Below are 21310 nucleotides of genomic sequence, written 5' to 3' on the forward strand. Positions count from 1 at the left end.
TAGACAGGCTGAATCACTGTCGCAAATTTGACTGATGTTTGCGATTTTTTAAACGGATGTATCGTGAATATTGCAGGTTCATAAAAATGAGAAACAAATGTCAGTGTTGAAAGGTGTGGGTCGTTATTCCATTTATCTCAGGATCAGTTTGGCAGAGAACCGGTTAAATTGTGAAATGGAATGAAAAATGATGAGAATCGGAGGCGGCAGGATTTGAACCTGCGCGGGATAACCCAATGGAATTCTAGTCCATCGCCTTAACCACTCGGCCACGACTACTGTGTTGCTGCCTTTTTAAACGTTGCTCAGAAAAAACTCAGTCATCCATCTCTGTGCAGCAGACGGCCAAAGACTCCTGAAAAATTCTCCGTTTGATAAAAATCAGGACGAGGCAATCTCCTCCACCTGTATTTTTACAGTTCGATATTGCTCTGGAACTTTTTAATATGAATCACTTCCAAGAAACAGAAGTAAAATTCGACATCTTGAAACAACTGCCTTCCCGTCGGGGAATTGAACCCCGGTCTCCAGCGTGACAGGCGGGGATACTCACCACTATACTAACGAGGAACTAACAGGTACCAGTTCGGTCAGAGCAGGAATCGTGTCACTGTGAACAGAACTGGACACTAGGAGAAGTCGACAGACACATTGAGAGACAGAGACAAACCGACAAACAGGGAGAGAAAGACAGCGAGATAGAGACAACGAGAGACAGAAAGTGTGAGACTGAGAAGGAGAGGCAGACTGAGTGAGAAAAAGACTCAAATATATACATATACAGAGATGTGTGTGAGTGATCTATTCAGAGAGAGAGGGAAAGAGTGAGAGAAAGACAACGATAAAGACAGTGACAAGGAGAGAGACAGATGGAGAGAGAGCGATAGAGACTAAAACAGAAAATGATGGAAATACTTCTCAGCTTACAGGCAGGGACTAACAGAGACAGGCAAAGACATGGACAGACCGAAATGATGGGAAAGAGAGAGCCAGTCAGATAAAAAGTCAGAGAGAATCCCATTGGAACAGACGTGGCACCGTGAGAAAGAGACAGATTGAGAGACAAAGACAAACAGAGAAACAGAGACAGACAGAGTGAGTCTGACTGAGAGAGACAGACTCAAACATACAAAACTCTCTTAAGAGAGAGAGAGAGGCAGAAACCGAGCGACACAGATACATTTCACAATTTCATTTCATTATCGGTTCAGAGTGTCACATTGTTACAGAAAATTGCTGATTCAACCGATGAAAATCCGGTCTCACTGATCAGAATGGGAGGAAATCCGTGTTAAATTAAAGAGATACCAGGAGTGGGGGACAAACCCACGCGGGACAAACCCATGGAGTTTTAAGGCCAACGCCTCAACCACTCGGCTATTCTGGTGCTGTGAGAACCTGGATTCTGTCTCTGTGAGAATCTGGGCTTCAACCCCAACCCCACATACAAACACATGCACATCGGCTTTCAGTGAGCATTTACGAACATTTTTAGTAATATTGACACGGGGGCAACTCTACTATTCTTTTTCGAATAATGCACTGGGAACTTTCATATCCACCCGAGGGTGCAGACGGAGCTTCAATTTAACATTTCATCCGAAAGTCAACAGCTTCAACATTGCAAAATTCCCCAAGTGCTGCACTTGAGTGTTAGCCAAGATGATATGCTCAAGTCTCAGGAGTGCGACTTGAACAGACAAACTCCCGATTCAGTCGAGAATGCGGCCACTGAACCAAAGCCGATACAAAAGTTCACAACCGTATTATTTTCCCCAAGTCGTTTTCATAAGTTCCAGGACATACCAAATTCATGGTGATGATTTCCAGTGACAGTTGCACATACACAGAGACATATAAATAGATAGACAGACACAGAGACCCACACACACATAATCAAAATTTGCACGCACCAACGGGCATGCACAGATGCCTCAGATATCTCGAGGGATAGACAGGCTGAATCACTGTCGCAACTTTGACTGATGTTTGCGATTTTTGAAACGGATGTATCGTGAATATTGCAGATTAATAAAAATGAGAAAAAAATGTCAAAGTTGAAAGGTGTGGGACGTTATACCATCTATCTCAGGATCAGTTTGGCAGAGAACCGGTTAAATTGTGAAATGGAATGAAAAATGCTGAGAATCGTAGTCGGCAGGATTCGAACCTGCGCGAGATAACCCAATGGATTTCTAGTCCATCGCCTTAACCACTCGGCCACGACTACTGTGTCGCTGCCTTTTTAAACTTTACTCAGAAAAATCTCAGTCATCCATCTCTGTGTAGCAGACGGCCAAAGACTCCTGAAAAATTCTCCGTTTGCTAAAATTCTGGACGAGGCAATCTCATCTACCTGTATTTTTACAGTTCCATATTGCTCTGGAACTTTTTAATATGCATCTCTTCCAAGAAACAGAAGTAAAATTCGACATCTTGAATTAACTGCCTCCCCGTCGGGGAATTGAACCCCGGTCACCAGCGTGACAGGCGGGGAGACTCACCACTATACTAACGAGGAACTGACGGGTACCAGTTCTGTCAGAGCAGGAATCGAGTCACTGTGAACAGAACTGGACACCAGGAGAAGTCGATAGACACATTGAGAGACAGAGACAAACCGACAAACAGGGAGAGACAGACAGCGAGATAGAGACAACGAGAGACAGAAAGTGTGAGACTGAGAAGGAGAGGCAGACTGAGTGAGAAAAAGACTCAAATATATACATATACAGAGATGTGTGTGTGATCTATTAAGAGAGAGAGGGAAAGAGTGAGAGAAAGACAATGATAAAGACAGTGACAAGGAGAGAGACAGATAGAGATAGAGCGATAGAGACTAAAACAGAAAATGATGGAAATACTTCTCAGCTTACAGGCAGGGACTAACAGAGACAGGCAAAGACATGGACAGACCGAAATGATGGGAAAGAGAGAGCCAGTCAGACAAACAGTCAGAGAGAATCCCATTGGACCAGACGTGGCACCGTGAGAAAGAGACAGATTGAGAGACAGAGACAAACAGAGAAACAGGGACAGACAGAGTGAGTCAGACTGAGAGAGACAAAGACTCAAACATACAAAACTCTCTGAAGAGAGAGAGAGAGGCAGAAACCGAGCGACACAGATACATTTCACAATTTCATTTCATTATCGGTTCAGAGTGTCACATTGTTACAGAAAATTGCTGATTCAACCGATGAAAATCCGGTCTCACTGATCAGAATGGGAGAATATCCGTGTTAGATTAAAGAGATACCAGAAGTGGGGGACAAACCCACGCGGGACAAACCCATTGAGTTTTAAGGCCAACGCCTCAACCACTCGGCTATTCTGGTCCTGTGAGAACCTGGATTCTGTCTCTGTGAGAATCTGGGCTTCAACCCCAACCCCACATACAAACAGATGCACATCGGCTTTCAGTGAGCATTTACGAACATTTTTAGTAATATTGACACGGGGGCAACTCTCCTATTCTTTTTCGAGTAATGCACTGGGAACTTTCATATCCACCCGAGGGTGCAGTCGGAGCTTCAATTTAACATTTCATCCGAAAGTCAACAGCTTCAACATTACAAAATTCCCCAAGTGCTGCACTTGAGTGTTAGCCAAGATGATATGCTCAAGTCTCAGGAGTGCGACTTGAACAGACAAACTCCCGATTCAGTCGAGAATGCGGCCACTGAACCAAAGCCGATACAAAAGTTCACAACCGTATTATTTTCCCCAAGTCGTTTTTATAAGTTCCAGGACATACCAAATTCATGGTGATGATTTCCAGTGACAGTTGCACATACACAGAGACATATAAATAGATAGACAGACACAGAGACCCACACACACATAACCAAAAATTTGCACGCACCAACGGGCATGCACAGATGCCTCAGATATCTCGAGGGAAAGATAGGCTGAATCACTGTCGCAACTTTGACTGATGTTTGCGATTTTTGAAACGGATGTATCGTGAATATTGCAGATTAATAAAAATGAGAAAAAAATGTCAAAGTTGAAAGGTGTGGGACGTTATTCCATCGATCTCAGGATCAGTTTGGCAAAGAACCGGTTAAATTGTGAAATGGAATGAAAAAAGCTGAGAGTCGTAGTCGGCAGGATTCGAACCTGCGCGGGATAACCCAATGGATTTCTAGTCCATCGCCTTAACCACTCGGCCACGACTACTGTGTCGCTGCCTTTTTAAACTTTACTCAGAAAACTCAGTCATCCATCTCTGTGTAGCAGACGGCCAAAGACTCCTGAAAAATTCTCCGTTTGCTAAAAATCTGGACGAGGCAATCTCATCTACCTGTATTTTTATAGTTCCATATTGCTCTGGAACTTTTTAATATGCATCTCTTCCAAGAAACAGAAGTAAAATTCGACATCTTGAAACAACTGCCTCCCCGTCGGGGAATTGAACGCCGGTCTCCCGCGTGACAGGCGGGGATACTCACCACTATACTAACGACGAACTGACGGTTACCAGCTCTGTCAGAGCAGGAATCGAGTCACTGTGAACAGCACTGGAGAACAGGAGAAGTCGACAGACACATTGAGAGACAGAGACAAACCGACAAACAGGGAGAGACAGACAGCGAGATAGAGACAACGAGAGACAGAAAGTGTGAGACTGAGAAGGAGAGGCAGACTGAGTGAGAAAAAGACTCATATATATACATATACAGAGATGTGTGTGTGATCTATTAAGAGAGAGACGGAAAGAGTGAGAGAAAGACAATGATAAAGACAGTGATAAGGAGAGAGACAGATAGAGAGAGAGCGATAGAGACTAAAACAGCAAATGATGGAAATACTTCTCAGCTTACAGGCAGGGACTAACAGAGACAGGCAAAGACATGGACAGACCGAAATGATGGGAAAGAGAGAGCCAGTCAGACAAACAGTCAGTGAGAATCCCATTGGACCAGACGTGGCACCGTGAGAAAGAGACAGATTGAGAGACAGAGACAAACAGAGAAACAGGGACAGACAGAGTGAGTCAGACTGAGAGAGACAAAGACTCAAACATACAAAACTCTCTGAAGAGAGAGAGAGAGGCAGAAACCGAGCGACACAGATACATTTCACAATTTCATTTCATTATCGGTTCAGAGTGTCACATTGTTACAGAAAATTGCTGATTCAACCGATGAAAATCCGGTCTCACTGATCAGAATGGGAGAATATCCGTGTTAAATTAAAGAGATACCAGGAGTGGGGGACAAACCCACGCGGGACAAACCCATTGAGTTTTAAGGCCAACGCCTCAACCACTCGGCTATTCTGGTCCTGTGAGAACCTGGATTCTGTCTCTGTGAGAATCTGGGCTTCAACCCCAACCCCACATACAAACAGATGCACATCGGCTTTCAGTGAGCATTTACGAACATTTTTAGTAATATTGACACGGGGGCAACTCTCCTATTCTTTTTCGAGTAATGCACTGGGAACTTTCATATCCACCCGAGGGTGCAGACGGAGCTTCAATTTAACATTTCATCCGAAAGTCAACAGCTTCAACATTACAAAATTCCCCAAGTGCTGCACTTGATTGTTAGCCAAGATGATATGCTCAAGTCTCAGGAGTGCGACTTGAACAGACAAACTCCCGATTCAGTCGAGAATGCGGCCACTGAACCAAAGCCGATACAAAAGTTCACAACCGTATTATTTTCCCCAAGTCGTTTTTATAAGTTCCAGGACATACCAAATTCATGGTGATGATTTCCAGTGGCAGTTGCACATACACAGAGACATATAAATAGATAGACAGACACAGAGACCCACACACACGTAACCAAAAATTTGCACACACCAACGGGCATGCACAGATGCCTCAGACATCTCGAGGGATAGACAGGCTGAATCACTGTCGCAACTTTGACTGATGTTTGCGATTTTTGAAACGGATGTATCGTGAATATTGCAGATTAATAAAAATGAGAAAAAAATGTCAAAGTTGAAAGGTGTGGGACGTTATTCCATCTGTCTCAGGATCAGTTTGGCAGAGAACCGGTTAAATTGTGAAATGGAATGAAAAATGCTGAGAGTCGTAGTCGGCAGGATTCGAACCTGCGCGGGATAACCCAATGGATTTCTAGTCCATCGCCTTAACCACTCGGCCACGACTACTGTGTCGCTGCTTTTTTATACTTTACTCAGAAAACTCAGTCATCCATCTCTGTGTAGCAGACGGCCAAAGACTCCTGAAAAATTCTCCGTTTGCTAAAAATCTGGACGAGGCAATCTCATCCACCTGTATTTTTATAGTTCCATATTGCTCTGGAACTTTTTAATATGCATCTCTTCCAAGAAACAGAAGTAAAATTCGACAACTTGAAACAACTGCCTCCCCGTCGGCGAATTGAACGCCGGTCTCCCGCGTGACAGGCGGGGATACTCACCACTATACTAACGAGGAACTGACGGGTACCAGCTCTGTCAGATTAGGAATCGAGTCACTGTGAACAGCACTGGAGAACAGGAGAAGTCGACAGACACATTGAGAGACAGAGACAAACCGACAAACAGGGAGAGACAGACAGCGAGATAGAGACAACGAGAGACAGAAAGTGTGAGACTGAGAAGGAGAGGCAGACTGAGTGAGAAAAAGACTCATATATATACATATACAGAGATGTGTGTGTGATCTATTAAGAGAGAGACGGAAAGAGTGAGAGAAAGTCAATGATAAAGACAGTGATAAGGAGAGAGACAGATAGAGAGAGAGCGATAGAGACTAAAACAGAAAATGATGGAAATACTTCTCAGCTTACAGGCAGGGACTAACAGAGACAGGCAAAGACATGGACAGACCGAAATGATGGGAAAGAGAGAGCCAGTCAGACAAACAGTCAGAGAGAATCCCATTGGACCAGACGTGGCACCGTGAGAAAGAGACAGATTGAGAGACAGAGACAAACAGAGAAACAGGGACAGACAGAGTGAGTCAGACTGAGAGAGACAAAGACTCAAACATACAAAACTCTCTGAAGAGAGAGAGAGAGGCAGAAACCGAGCGACACAGATACATTTCACAATTTCATTTCATTATCGGTTCAGAGTGTCACATTGTTACAGAAAATTGCTGATTCAACCGATGAAAATCCGGTCTCACTGATCAGAATGGGAGAATATCCGTGTTAAATTAAAGAGATACCAGGAGTTTGGGACAAACCCACGCGGGACAAACCCATTGAGTTTTAAGGCCAACGCCTCAACCACTCGGCTATTCTGGTCCTGTGAGAACCTGGATTCTGTCTCTGTGAGAATCTGGGCTTCAACCCCAACCCCACATACAAACAGATGCACATCGGCTTTCAGTGAGCTTTTACGAACATTTTTAGTAATATTGACACGGGGGCAACTCTCCTATTCTTTTTCGAGTAATGCACTGGGAACTTTCATATCCACCCGAGGGTGCAGACGGAGCTTCAATTTAACATTTCATCCGAAAGTCAACAGCTTCAACATTACAAAATTCCCCAAGTGCTGCACTTGAGTGTTAGCCAAGATGATATGCTCAAGTCTCAGGAGTGCGACTTGAACAGACAAACTCCCGATTCAGTCGAGAATGCGGCCACTGAACCAAAGCCGATACAAAAGTTCACAACCGTATTATTTTCCCCAAGTCGTTTTTATAAGTTCCAGGACATACCAAATTCATGGTGATGATTTCCAGTGACAGTTGCACATACACAGAGACATATAAATAGATAGACAGACACAGAGACCCACACACACATAACCAAAAATTTGCACGCACCAACGGGCATGCACAGATGCCTCAGACATCTCGAGGGAAAGATAGGCTGAATCACTGTCGCAACTTTGACTGATGTTTGCGATTTTTGAAACGGATGTATCGTGAATATTGCAGATTAATAAAAATGAGAAAAAAATGTCAAAGTTGAAAGGTGTGGGACGTTATTCCATCGATCTCAGGATCAGTTTGGCAGAGAACCGGTTAAATTGTGAAATGGAATGAAAAATGCTGAGAATCGTAGTCGGCAGGATTCGAACCTGCGCGGGATAACCCAATGGATTTCTAGTCCATCGCCTTAACCACTCGGCCACGACTACTGTGTCGCTGCCTTTTTAAACTTTACTCAGAAAAAACTCAGTCATCCCTCTCTGTGTCGCAGACGGCCAAAGACTCCTGAAAAATTCTCCGTTTGCTAAAAATCTGGACGAGGCAATCTCATCCACCTGTATTTTTATAGTTCCATATTGCTCTGGAACTTTTTAATATGCATCTCTTCCAAGAAACAGAAGTAAAATTCGACAACTTGAAACAACTGCCTCCCCGTCGGCGAATTGAACGCCGGTCTCCCGCGTGACAGGCGGGGATACTCACCACTATACTAACGAGGAACTGACGGGTACCAGCTCTGTCAGATTAGGAATCGAGTCACTGTGAACAGCACTGGAGAACAGGAGAAGTCGACAGACACATTGAGAGACAGAGACAAACCGACAAACAGGGAGAGACAGACAGCGAGATAGAGACAACGAGAGACAGAAAGTGTGAGACTGAGAAGGAGAGGCAGACTGAGTGAGAAAAAGACTCATATATATACATATACAGAGATGTGTGTGTGATCTATTAAGAGAGAGACGGAAAGAGTGAGAGAAAGTCAATGATAAAGACAGTGATAAGGAGAGAGACAGATAGAGAGAGAGCGATAGAGACTAAAACAGAAAATGATGGAAATACTTCTCAGCTTACAGGCAGGGACTAACAGAGACAGGCAAAGACATGGACAGACCGAAATGATGGGAAAGAGAGAGCCAGTCAGACAAACAGTCAGAGAGAATCCCATTGGACCAGACGTGGCACCGTGAGAAAGAGACAGATTGAGAGACAGAGACAAACAGAGAAACAGGGACAGACAGAGTGAGTCAGACTGAGAGAGACAAAGACTCAAACATACAAAACTCTCTGAAGAGAGAGAGAGAGGCAGAAACCGAGCGACACAGATACATTTCACAATTTCATTTCATTATCGGTTCAGAGTGTCACATTGTTACAGAAAATTGCTGATTCAACCGATGAAAATCCGGTCTCACTGATCAGAATGGGAGAATATCCGTGTTAAATTAAAGAGATACCAGGAGTGTGGGACAAACCCACGCGGGACAAACCCATTGAGTTTTAAGGCCAACGCCTCAACCACTCGGCTATTCTGGTCCTGTGAGAACCTGGATTCTGTCTCTGTGAGAATCTGGGCTTCAACCCCAACCCCACATACAAACAGATGCACATCGGCTTTCAGTGAGCATTTACGAACATTTTTAGTAATATTGACACGGGGGCAACTCTCCTATTCTTTTTCGAGTAATGCACTGGGAACTTTCATATCCACCCGAGGGTGCAGACGGAGCTTCAATTTAACATTTCATCCGAAAGTCAACAGCTTCAACATTACAAAATTCCCCAAGTGCTGCACTTGAGTGTTAGCCAAGATGATATGCTCAAGTCTCAGGAGTGCGACTTGAACAGACAAACTCCCGATTCAGTCGAGAATGCGGCCACTGAACCAAAGCCGATACAAAAGTTCACAACCGTATTATTTTCCCCAAGTCGTTTTTATAAGTTCCAGGACATACCAAATTCATGGTGATGATTTCCAGTGACAGTTGCACATACACAGAGACATATAAATAGATAGACAGACACAGAGACCCACACACACATAACCAAAAATTTGCACGCACCAACGGGCATGCACAGATGCCTCAGACATCTCGAGGGAAAGATAGGCTGAATCACTGTCGCAACTTTGACTGATGTTTGCGATTTTTGAAACGGATGTATCGTGAATATTGCAGATTAATAAAAATGAGAAAAAAATGTCAAAGTTGAAAGGTGTGGGACGTTATTCCATCGATCTCAGGATCAGTTTGGCAGAGAACCGGTTAAATTGTGAAATGGAATGAAAAATGCTGAGAATCGTAGTCGGCAGGATTCGAACCTGCGCGGGATAACCCAATGGATTTCTAGTCCATCGCCTTAACCACTCGGCCACGACTACTGTGTCGCTGCCTTTTTAAACTTTACTCAGAAAAAACTCAGTCATCCCTCTCTGTGTCGCAGACGGCCAAAGACACCTGAAAAATTCTCCGTTTGCTAAAAATCTGGACGAGGCAATCTCATCCACCTGTATTTTTATAGTTCCATATTGCTCTAAAACTTTTTAATATGCATCTCTTCCAAAAAACAGAAGTAAAATTCGTCATCTTGAAACAACTGCCTCCCCGTCGGGGAATTGAACCCCGGTCTCCAGCGTGACAGGCATGTTTACTCACCACTATACTAACGAGGAACTGACGGGTGCCAGCTCTGTCAGAGCAGGAATCGAGTCACTGTGAACAGCACTGGACAACAGGAGAAGTCGACAGACACATTGAGAGACAGAGACAAACCGACAAACAGGGAGAGACAAACAGGGAGAGACAGACAGCGAGAGACAGAAAGTGTGAGACTGAGAAGGAGAGGCAGACTGAGTGAGAAAAAGACTCAAATATATACATATACAGAGATGTGTGTGTGATCTATTAAGAGAGAGAGGGAAAGAGTGAGAGAAAGACAATGATAAAGACAGTGACAAGGAGAGAGACAGATAGAGAGAGAGCGATAGAGACTAAAACAGAAAATGATGGAAATACTGCTCAGCTTACAGGCAGGGACTAACAGAGACAGGCAAAGACATGGACAGACCGAAATGATGGGAAAGAGAGAGCCAGTCAGACAAACAGTCAGAGAGAATCCCATTGGAACAGACGTGGCACCGTGAGAAAGAGACAGATTGAGAGACAGAGACAAACAGAGAAACAGGGACAGACAGAGTGAGTCAGACTGAGAGAGACAAAGACTCAAACATACAAAACTCTCTGAAGAGACAGAGAGAGGCAGAAACCGAGCGACACAGATACATTTCACAATTTCATTTCATTATCGGTTCAGAGTGTCACATTGTTACAGAAAATTGCTGATTCAACCGATGAAAATCCGGTCTCACTGATCAGAATGGGAGAATATCCGTGTTAAATTAAAGAGATACCAGGAGTGGGGGACAAACCCACGCGGGACAAACCCATTGAGTTTTAAGGCCAACGCCTCAACCACTCGGCTATTCTGGTCCTGTGAGAACCTGGATTCTGTCTCTGTGAGAATCTGGGCTTCAACCCCAACCCCACATACAAACAGATGCACATCGGCTTTCAGTGAGCATTTACGAACATTTTTAGTAATATTGACACGGGGGCAACTCTCCTATTCTTTTTCGAATAATGCACTGGGAACTTTCATATCCACCCGAGGGTGCAGACGGAGCTTCAACTTAAAATGTCATCCGAATGTCAACAGCTTCAACATTGCAAAATTCCCCAAGTGCTGCACTTGAGTGTTAGCCAAGATGATATGCTCAAGTCTCAGGAGTGCGACTTGAACAGACAAACTCCCGATTCAGTCGAGAATGCGGCCACTGAACCAAAGCCGATACAAAAGTTCACAACCGTATTATTTTCCCCAAGTCGTTTTTATAAGTTCCAGGACATACCAAATTCATGGTGATGATTTCCAGTGACAGTTGCACATACACAGAGACATATAAATAGATAGACAGACACAGAGACCCACACACACATAACCAAAAATTTGCACGCACCAACAGGCATGCACAGATGCCTCAGACATCTCGAGGGAGAGATAGGCTGAATCAGTGTCGCAACTTTGACTGATGTTTGCGATTTTTGAAACGGATGTATCGTGAATATTGCAGATTAATAAAAATGTCAAAGTTGAAAGGTGTGGGACGTTATTCCATCTATCTCAGGATCAGTTTGGCAGAGAACCGGTTAAATTGTGAAATGGAATGAAAAATGCTGAGAATCGTCGTCGGCAGGATTCGAACCTACGCGGGATAACCCAATGGATTTCTAGTCCATCGCCTTAACCACTCGGTCACGACTACTGTGTCGCTAGCTTTTTAAACTTTACTCAGAAAAAACTCAGTCATCCATCTCTGTGCAGCAGACGGCCAACAACTCCTGAAAATTTCTCCGTTTGCTAAAAATCTGGACGAGGCAATCTCATGTACCAGTATTTTTACAGTTCCATATTGCTCTGGAACTTTTTAATATGCATCTCTTCCAAGAAACAGAAGTAAAATTCGACATCTTGAAACAACTGCCTCCCCGTTGGGGAATTGAACCCCGGTGTCCCGCGTGACAGGCAGGGAAACTCACCACTACACTAACGAGGAACTGACGGGAACCAGTTCTGTCAGAGCAGGAATCGAGTCACTGTGAACAGAACTGGACACCAGGAGTAGTCGACAGACACATTGAGAGACAGAGACAAACCGACAAACAGGGAGATACAGACAACGAGATAGAGACAACGAAAGACAGAAAGTGTGAGACTGAGAAGGAGAGGCAGACTGAGTGAGAAAAAGACCCAAATATATACATATACAGAGATGTGTGTGTGATCTATTAAGAGAGAGACGGAAAGAGTGAGAGAAAGACAATGATAAAGACAGTGATAAGGAGAGAGACAGATAGAGAGAGAGCGATAGAGACTAACACAGAAAATGATGGAAATATTTCTCAGCTTACAGGCAGGGACTAACAGAGACAGGCAAAGACATGGACAGACCGAAATGATGGGAAAGAGAGAGCCAGTCAGACAAACAGTCAGTGAGAATCCCATTGGACCAGACGTGGCACCGTGAGAAAGAGACAGATTGAGAGACAGAGACAAACAGAGAAACAGGGACAGACAGAGTGAGTCAGACTGAGAGAGACAAAGACTCAAACATACAAAACTCTCTGAAGAGAGAGAGAGAGGCAGAAACCGAGCGACACAGATACATTTCACAATTTCATTTCATTATCGGTTCAGAGTGTCACATTGTTACAGAAAATTGCTGATTCAACCGATGAAAATCCGGTCTCACTGATCAGAATGGGAGAATATCCGTGTTAAATTAAAGAGATACCAGGAGTGGGGGACAAACCCACGCGGGACAAACCCATTGAGTTTTAAGGCCAACGCCTCAACCACTCGGCTATTCTGGTCCTGTGAGAACCTGGATTCTGTCTCTGTGAGAATCTGGGCTTCAACCCCAACCCCACATACAAACAGATGCACATCGGCTTTCAGTGAGCATTTACGAACATTTTTAGTAATATTGACACGGGGGCAACTCTCCTATTCTTTTTCGAGTAATGCACTGGGAACTTTCATATCCACCCGAGGGTGCAGACGGAGCTTCAATTTAACATTTCATCCGAAAGTCAACAGCTTCAACATTACAAAATTCCCCAAGTGCTGCACTTGATTGTTAGCCAAGATGATATGCTCAAGTCTCAGGAGTGCGACTTGAACAGACAAACTCCCGATTCAGTCGAGAATGCGGCCACTGAACCAAAGCCGATACAAAAGTTCACAACCGTATTATTTTCCCCAAGTCGTTTTTATAAGTTCCAGGACATACCAAATTCATGGTGATGATTTCCAGTGACAGTTGCACATACACAGAGACATATAAATAGATAGACAGACACAGAGACCCACACACACGTAACCAAAAATTTGCACACACCAACGGGCATGCACAGATGCGTCAGACATCTCGAGGGATAGACAGGCTGAATCACTGTCGCAACTTTGACTGATGTTTGCGATTTTTGAAACGGATGTATCGTGAATATTGCAGATTAATAAAAATGAGAAAAAAATGTCAAAGTTGAAAGGTGTGGGACGTTATTCCATCTGTCTCAGGATCAGTTTGGCAGAGAACCGGTTAAATTGTGAAATGGAATGAAACATGCTGAGAGTCGTAGTCGGCAGGATTCGAACCTGCGCGGGATAACCCAATGGATTTCTAGTCCATCGCCTTAACCACTCGGCCACGACTACTGTGTCGCTGCCTTTTTATACTTTACTCAGAAAACTCAGTCATCCATCTCTGTGTAGCAGACGGCCAAAGACTCCTGAAAAATTCTCCGTTTGCTAAAAATCTGGACGAGGCAATCTCATCCACCTGTATTTTTATAGTTCCATATTGCTCTGGAACTTTTTAATATGCATCTCTTCCAAGAAACAGAAGTAAAATTCGACAACTTGAAACAACTGCCTCCCCGTCGGCGAATTGAACGCCGGTCTCCCGCGTGACAGGCGGGGATACTCACCACTATACTAACGAGGAACTGACGGGTACCAGCTCTGTCAGATTAGGAATCGAGTCACTGTGAACAGCACTGGAGAACAGGAGAAGTCGACAGACACATTGAGAGACAGAGACAAACCGACAAACAGGGAGAGACAGACAGCGAGATAGAGACAACGAGAGACAGAAAGTGTGAGACTGAGAAGGAGAGGCAGACTGAGTGAGAAAAAGACTCATATATATACATATACAGAGATGTGTGTGTGATCTATTAAGAGAGAGACGGAAAGAGTGAGAGAAAGACAATGATAAAGACAGTGATAAGGAGAGAGACAGATAGAGAGAGAGCGATAGAGACTAAAACAGAAAATGATGGAAATACTTCTCAGCTTACAGGCAGGGACTAACAGAGACAGGCAAAGACATGGACAGACCGAAATGATGGGAAAGAGAGAGCCAGTCAGACAAACAGTCAGAGAGAATCCCATTGGACCAGACGTGGCACCGTGAGAAAGAGACAGATTGAGAGACAGAGACAAACAGAGAAACAGGGACAGACAGAGTGAGTCAGACTGAGAGAGACAAAGACTCAAACATACAAAACTCTCTGAAGAGAGAGAGAGAGGCAGAAACCGAGCGACACAGATACATTTCACAATTTCATTTCATTATCGGTTCAGAGTGTCACATTGTTACAGAAAATTGCTGATTCAACCGATGAAAATCCGGTCTCACTGATCAGAATGGGAGAATATCCGTGTTAAATTAAAGAGATACCAGGAGTGTGGGACAAACCCACGCGGGACAAACCCATTGAGTTTTAAGGCCAACGCCTCAACCACTCGGCTATTCTGGTCCTGTGAGAACCTGGATTCTGTCTCTGTGAGAATCTGGGCTTCAACCCCAACCCCACATACAAACAGATGCACATCGGCTTTCAGTGAGCATTTACGAACATTTTTAGTAATATTGACACGGGGGCAACTCTCCTATTCTTTTTCGAATAATGCACTGGGAACTTTCATATCCACCCGAGGGTGCAGACGGAGCTTCAACTTAAAATTTCATCCGAATGTCAACAGCTTCAACATTGCAAAATTCCCCAAGTGCTGCACTTGAGTGTTAGCCAAGATGATATGCTCAAGTCTCAGGAGTGCGACTTGAACAGACAAACTCCCGATTCAGTCGAGAATGCGGCCACTGAACCAAAGCCGATACAAAAGTTCACAACCGTATTATTTTCCCCAAGTCATTTTTATAAGTTCCAGGACATACCAAATTCATGGTGATGATTTCCAGTGACAGTTGCATATTCACAAAGACATATAAATAGATAGACAGACACAGAGACCCACACACACATAACCAAAAATTTGCACGCACCAACAGGCATGCACAGATGCCTCAGACATCTCGAGGGAGAGATAGGCTGAATCAGTGTCGCAACTTTGACTGATGTTTGCGATTTTTGAAACGGATGTATCGTGAATATTGCAGATTAATAAAAATGTCAAAGTTGAAAGGTGTGGGACGTTATTCCATCTATCTCAGGATCAGTTTGGCAGAGAACCGGTTAAATTGTGAAATGGAATGAAAAATGCTGAGAATCGTCGTCGGCAGGATTCGAACCTACGCGGGATAACCCAATGGATTTCTAGTCCATCGCCTTAACCACTCGGTCACGACTACTGTGTCGCTAGCTTTTTAAACTTTACTCAGAAAAAACTCAGTCATCCATCTCTGTGCAGCAGACGGCCAACAACTCCTGAAAATTTCTCCGTTTGCTAAAAATCTGGACGAGGCAATCTCATGTACCAGTATTTTTACAGTTCCATATTGCTCTGGAACTTTTTAATATGCATCTCTTCCAAGAAACAGAAGTAAAATTCGACATCTTGAAACAACTGCCTCCCCGTTGGGGAATTGAACCCCGGTGTCCCGCGTGACAGGCGGGGAAACTCACCACTACACTAACGAGGAACTGACGGGAACCAGTTCTGTCAGAGCAGGAATCGAGTCACTGTGAACAGAACTGGACACCAGGAGTAGTCGACAGACACATTGAGAGACAGAGACAAACCGACAAACAGGGAGATACAGACAACGAGATAGAGACAACGAAAGACAGAAAGTGTGAGACTGAGGAGGAGAGGCAGACTGAGTGAGAAAAAGACCCAAATATATACATATACAGAGATGTGTGTGTGATCTATTAAGAGAGAGACGGAAAGAGTGAGAGAAAGACAATGATAAAGACAGTGATAAGGAGAGAGACAGATAGAGAGAGAGCGATAGAGACTAAAACAGAAAATGATGGAAATACTTCTCAGCTTACAGGCAGGGACTAACAGAGACAGGCAAAGACATGGACAGACCGAAATGATGGGAAAGAGAGAGCCAGTCAGACAAACAGTCAGTGAGAATCCCATTGGACCAGACGTGGCACCGTGAGAAAGAGACAGATTGAGAGACAGAGACAAACAGAGAAACAGGGACAGACAGAGTGAGTCAGACTGAGAGGGACAAAGACTCAAACATACAAAACTCTCTGAAGAGAGAGAGAGAGGCAGAAACCGAGCGACACAGATACATTTCACAATTTCATTTCATTATCGGTTCAGAGTGTCACATTGTTACAGAAAATTGCTGATTCAACCGATGAAAATCCGGTCTCACTGATCAGAATGGGAGAATATCCGTGTTAAATTAAAGAGATACCAGGAGTGGGGGACAAACCCACGCGGGACAAACCCATTGAGTTTTAAGGCCAACGCCTCAACCACTCGGCTATTCTGGTCCTGTGAGAACCTGGATTCTGTCTCTGTGAGAATCTGGGCTTCAACCCCAACCCCACATACAAACAGATGCACATCGGCTTTCAGTGAGCATTTACGAACATTTTTAGTAATATTGACACGGGGGCAACTCTCCTATTCTTTTTCGAGTAATGCACTGGGAACTTTCATATCCACCCGAGGGTGCAGACGGAGCTTCAATTTAACATTTCATCCGAAAGTCAACAGCTTCAACATTACAAAATTCCCCAAGTGCTGCACTTGATTGTTAGCCAAGATGATATGCTCAAGTCTCAGGAGTGCGACTTGAACAGACAAACTCCCGATTCAGTCGAGAATGCGGCCACTGAACCAAAGCCGATACAAAAGTTCACAACCGTATTATTTTCCCCAAGTCGTTTTTATAAGTTCCAGGACATACCAAATTCATGGTGATGATTTCCAGTGACAGTTGCACATACACAGAGACATATAAATAGATAGACAGACACAGAGACCCACACACACATAACCAAAAATTTGCACACACCAACGGGCATGCACAGATGCCTCAGACATCTCGAGGGATAGACAGGCTGAATCACTGTCGCAACTTTGACTGATGTTTGCGATTTTTGAAACGGATGTATCGTGAATATTGCAGATTAATAAAAATGAGAAAAAAATGTCAAAGTTGAAAGGTGTGGGACGTTATTCCATCTGTCTCAGGATCAGTTTGGCAGAGAACCGGTTAAATTATGAAATGGAATGAAAAATGCTGAGAGTCGTAGTCGGCAGGATTCGAACCTGCGCGGGATAACCCAATGGATTTCTAGTCCATCGCCTTAACCACTCGGCCACGACTACTGTGTCGCTGCCTTTTTATACTTTACTCAGAAAACTCAGTCATCCATCTCTGTGTAGCAGACGGCCAAAGACTCCTGAAAAATTCTCCGTTTGCTAAAAATCTGGACGAGGCAATCTCATCCACCTGTATTTTTATAGTTCCATATTGCTCTGGAACTTTTTAATATGCATCTCTTCCAAGAAACAGAAGTAAAATTCGACAACTTGAAACAACTGCCTCCCCGTCGGCGAATTGAACGCCGGTCTCCCGCGTGACAGGCGGGGATACTCACCACTATACTAACGAGGAACTGACGGGTACCAGCTCTGTCAGATTAGGAATCGAGTCACTGTGAACAGCACTGGAGAACAGGAGAAGTCGACAGACACATTGAGAGACAGAGACAAACCGACAAACAGGGAGAGACAGACAGCGAGATAGAGACAACGAGAGACAGAAAGTGTGAGACTGAGAAGGAGAGGCAGACTGAGTGAGAAAAAGACTCATATATATACATATACAGAGATGTGTGTGTGATCTATTAAGAGAGAGACGGAAAGAGTGAGAGAAAGACAATGATAAAGACAGTGATAAGGAGAGAGACAGATAGAGAGAGAGCGATAGAGACTAAAACAGAAAATGATGGAAATACTTCTCAGCTTACAGGCAGGGACTAACAGAGACAGGCAAAGACATGGACAGACCGAAATGATGGGAAAGAGAGAGCCAGTCAGACAAACAGTCAGAGAGAATCCCATTGGACCAGACGTGGCACCGTGAGAAAGAGACAGATTGAGAGACAGAGACAAACAGAGAAACAGGGACAGACAGAGTGAGTCAGACTGAGAGAGACAAAGACTCAAACATACAAAACTCTCTGAAGAGAGAGAGAGAGGCAGAAACCGAGCGACACAGATACATTTCACAATTTCATTTCATTATCGGTTCAGAGTGTCACATTGTTACAGAAAATTGCTGATTCAACCGATGAAAATCCGGTCTCACTGATCAGAATGGGAGAATATCCGTGTTAAATTAAAGAGATACCAGGAGTGGGGGACAAACCCACGCGGGACAAACCCATTGAGTTTTAAGGCCAACGCCTCAACCACTCGGCTATTCTGGTCCTGTGAGAACCTGGATTCTGTCTCTGTGAGAATCTGGGCTTCAACCCCAACCCCACATACAAACAGATGCACATCGGCTTTCAGTGAGCATTTACGAACATTTTTAGTAATATTGACACGGGGGCAACTCTCCTATTCTTTTTCGAGTAATGCACTGGGAACTTTCATATCCACCCGAGGGTGCAGACGGAGCTTCAATTTAACATTTCATCCGAAAGTCAACAGCTTCAACATTACAAAATTCCCCAAGTGCTGCACTTGAGTGTTAGCCAAGATGATATGCTCAAGTCTCAGGAGTGCGACTTGAACAGACAAACTCCCGATTCAGTCGAGAATGCGGCCACTGAACCAAAGCCGATACAAAAGTTCACAACCGTATTATTTTCCCCAAGTCGTTTTTATAAGTTCCAGGACATACCAAATTTATGGTGATGATTTCCAGTGACAGTTGCACATACACAGAGACATATAAATAGATAGACAGACACAGAGACCCACACACACATAACCAAAAATTTGCACGCACCAACGGGCATGCACAGATGCCTCAGACATCTCGAGGGAAAGATAGGCTGAATCACTGTCGCAACTTTGACTGATGTTTGCGATTTTTGAAACGGATGTATCGTGAATATTGCAGATTAATAAAAATGAGAAAAAAATGTCAAAGTTGAAAGGTGTGGGACGTTATTCCATCGATCTCAGGATCAGTTTGGCAGAGAACCGGTTAAATTATGAAATGGAATGAAAAATGCTGAGAATCGTAGTCGGCAGGATTCGAACCTGCGCGGGATAACTCAATGGATTTCTAGTCCATCGCCTTAACCACTCGGCCACGACTACTGTGTCGCTGCCTTTTTAAACTTTACTCAGAAAAAACTCAGTCATCCCTCTCTGTGTCGCAGACGGCCAAAGACTCCTGAAAAATTCTCCGTTTGCTAAAAATCTGGACGAGGCAATCTCATCCACCTGTATTTTTATAGTTCCATATTGCTCTAAAACTTTTTAATATGCATCTCTTCCAAAAAACAGAAGTAAAATTCGTCATCTTGAAACAACTGCCTCCCCGTCGGGGAATTGAACCCCGGTCTCCCGCGTGACAGGCATGTTTACTCACCACTATACTAACGAGGAACTGACGGGTGCCAGCTCTGTCAGAGCAGGAATCGAGTCACTGTGAACAGCACTGGACAACAGGAGAAGTCGACAGACACATTGAGAGACAGAGACAAACCGACAAACAGGGAGAGACAAACAGGGAGAGACAGACAGCGAGAGACAGAAAGTGTGAGACTGAGAAGGAGAGGCAGACTGAGTGAGAAAAAGACTCAAATATATACATATACAGAGATGTGTGTGTGATCTATTAAGAGAGAGAGGGAAAGAGTGAGAGAAAGACAATGATAAAGACAGTGACAAGGAGAGAGACAGATAGAGAGAGAGCGATAGAGACTAAAACAGAAAATGATGGAAATACTGCTCAGCTTACAGGCAGGGACTAACAGAGACAGGCAAAGACATGGACAGACCGAAATGATGGGAAAGAGAGAGCCAGTCAGACAAACAGTCAGAGAGAATCCCATTGGAACAGACGTGGCACCGTGAGAAAGAGACAGATTGAGAGACAGAGACAAACAGAGAAACAGGGACAGACAGAGTGAGTCAGACTGAGAGAGACAAAGACTCAAACATACAAAACTCTCTGAAGAGACAGAGAGAGGCAGAAACCGAGCGACACAGATACATTTCACAATTTCATTTCATTATCGGTTCAGAGTGTCACATTGTTACAGAAAATTGCTGATTCAACCGATGAAAATCCGGTCTCACTGATCAGAATGGGAGAATATCCGTGTTAAATTAAAGAGATACCAGGAGTGGGGGACAAACCCACGCGGGACAAACCCATTGAGTTTTAAGGCCAACGCCTCAACCACTCGGCTATTCTGGTCCTGTGAGAACCTGGATTCTGTCTCTGTGAGAATCTGGGCTTCAACCCCAACCCCACATACAAACAGATGCACATCGGCTTTCAGTGAGCATTTACGAACATTTTTAGTAATATTGACACGGGGGAAACTCTCCTATTCTTTTTCGAATAATGCACTGGGAACTTTCATATCCACCCGAGGGTGCAGACGGAGCTTCAACTTAACATTTCATCCGAATGTCACCAGCTTCAACATTGCAAAATTCCCCAAGTGCTGCACTTGAGTGTTAGCCAAGATGATATGCTCAAGTCTCAGGAGTGCGACTTGAACAGACAAACTCCCGATTCAGTCGAGAATGCGGCCACTGAACCAAAGCCGATACAAAAGTTCACAACCGTATTATTTTCCCCAAGTCATTTTTATAAGTTCCAGGACATACCAAATTCATGGTGAT

General features: G+C 44.1%; 12 non-coding genes across 12 annotated transcripts; all 12 read right to left on the reverse strand.

Moving 5' to 3' along the window:
• Window positions 1-2149: 2149 nt before the first annotated feature.
• Window positions 2150-2230, reverse strand: trnas-aga (transfer RNA serine (anticodon AGA)). The gene has a single exon. It is a non-coding gene; the product is annotated as a tRNA-Ser (tRNA).
• A 1871-nt stretch (window positions 2231-4101) lies between these two features.
• On the reverse strand, window positions 4102-4182 carry trnas-aga (transfer RNA serine (anticodon AGA)). The gene has a single exon. It is a non-coding gene; the product is annotated as a tRNA-Ser (tRNA).
• A 1869-nt stretch (window positions 4183-6051) lies between these two features.
• On the reverse strand, window positions 6052-6132 carry trnas-aga (transfer RNA serine (anticodon AGA)). Its single transcript has one exon. It is a non-coding gene; the product is annotated as a tRNA-Ser (tRNA).
• Window positions 6133-6349: 217 nt separating this feature from the next.
• trnad-guc (transfer RNA aspartic acid (anticodon GUC)) lies at window positions 6350-6421 on the reverse strand. The gene has a single exon. It is a non-coding gene; the product is annotated as a tRNA-Asp (tRNA).
• A 1580-nt stretch (window positions 6422-8001) lies between these two features.
• trnas-aga (transfer RNA serine (anticodon AGA)) lies at window positions 8002-8082 on the reverse strand. The gene has a single exon. It is a non-coding gene; the product is annotated as a tRNA-Ser (tRNA).
• Window positions 8083-8301: 219 nt separating this feature from the next.
• Window positions 8302-8373, reverse strand: trnad-guc (transfer RNA aspartic acid (anticodon GUC)). Its single transcript has one exon. It is a non-coding gene; the product is annotated as a tRNA-Asp (tRNA).
• A 1580-nt stretch (window positions 8374-9953) lies between these two features.
• trnas-aga (transfer RNA serine (anticodon AGA)) lies at window positions 9954-10034 on the reverse strand. Its single transcript has one exon. It is a non-coding gene; the product is annotated as a tRNA-Ser (tRNA).
• Window positions 10035-13846: 3812 nt separating this feature from the next.
• On the reverse strand, window positions 13847-13927 carry trnas-aga (transfer RNA serine (anticodon AGA)). Its single transcript has one exon. It is a non-coding gene; the product is annotated as a tRNA-Ser (tRNA).
• A 217-nt stretch (window positions 13928-14144) lies between these two features.
• On the reverse strand, window positions 14145-14216 carry trnad-guc (transfer RNA aspartic acid (anticodon GUC)). The gene has a single exon. It is a non-coding gene; the product is annotated as a tRNA-Asp (tRNA).
• A 3521-nt stretch (window positions 14217-17737) lies between these two features.
• On the reverse strand, window positions 17738-17818 carry trnas-aga (transfer RNA serine (anticodon AGA)). The gene has a single exon. It is a non-coding gene; the product is annotated as a tRNA-Ser (tRNA).
• Window positions 17819-18035: 217 nt separating this feature from the next.
• trnad-guc (transfer RNA aspartic acid (anticodon GUC)) lies at window positions 18036-18107 on the reverse strand. The gene has a single exon. It is a non-coding gene; the product is annotated as a tRNA-Asp (tRNA).
• A 1580-nt stretch (window positions 18108-19687) lies between these two features.
• Window positions 19688-19768, reverse strand: trnas-aga (transfer RNA serine (anticodon AGA)). The gene has a single exon. It is a non-coding gene; the product is annotated as a tRNA-Ser (tRNA).
• Window positions 19769-21310: the final 1542 nt, after the last annotated feature.

Source organism: Pristiophorus japonicus, chromosome 23 (assembly GCF_044704955.1).
Source record: "Pristiophorus japonicus isolate sPriJap1 chromosome 23, sPriJap1.hap1, whole genome shotgun sequence".
In the NCBI taxonomy this organism is placed as follows: Eukaryota; Metazoa; Chordata; class Chondrichthyes; family Pristiophoridae; genus Pristiophorus; species Pristiophorus japonicus.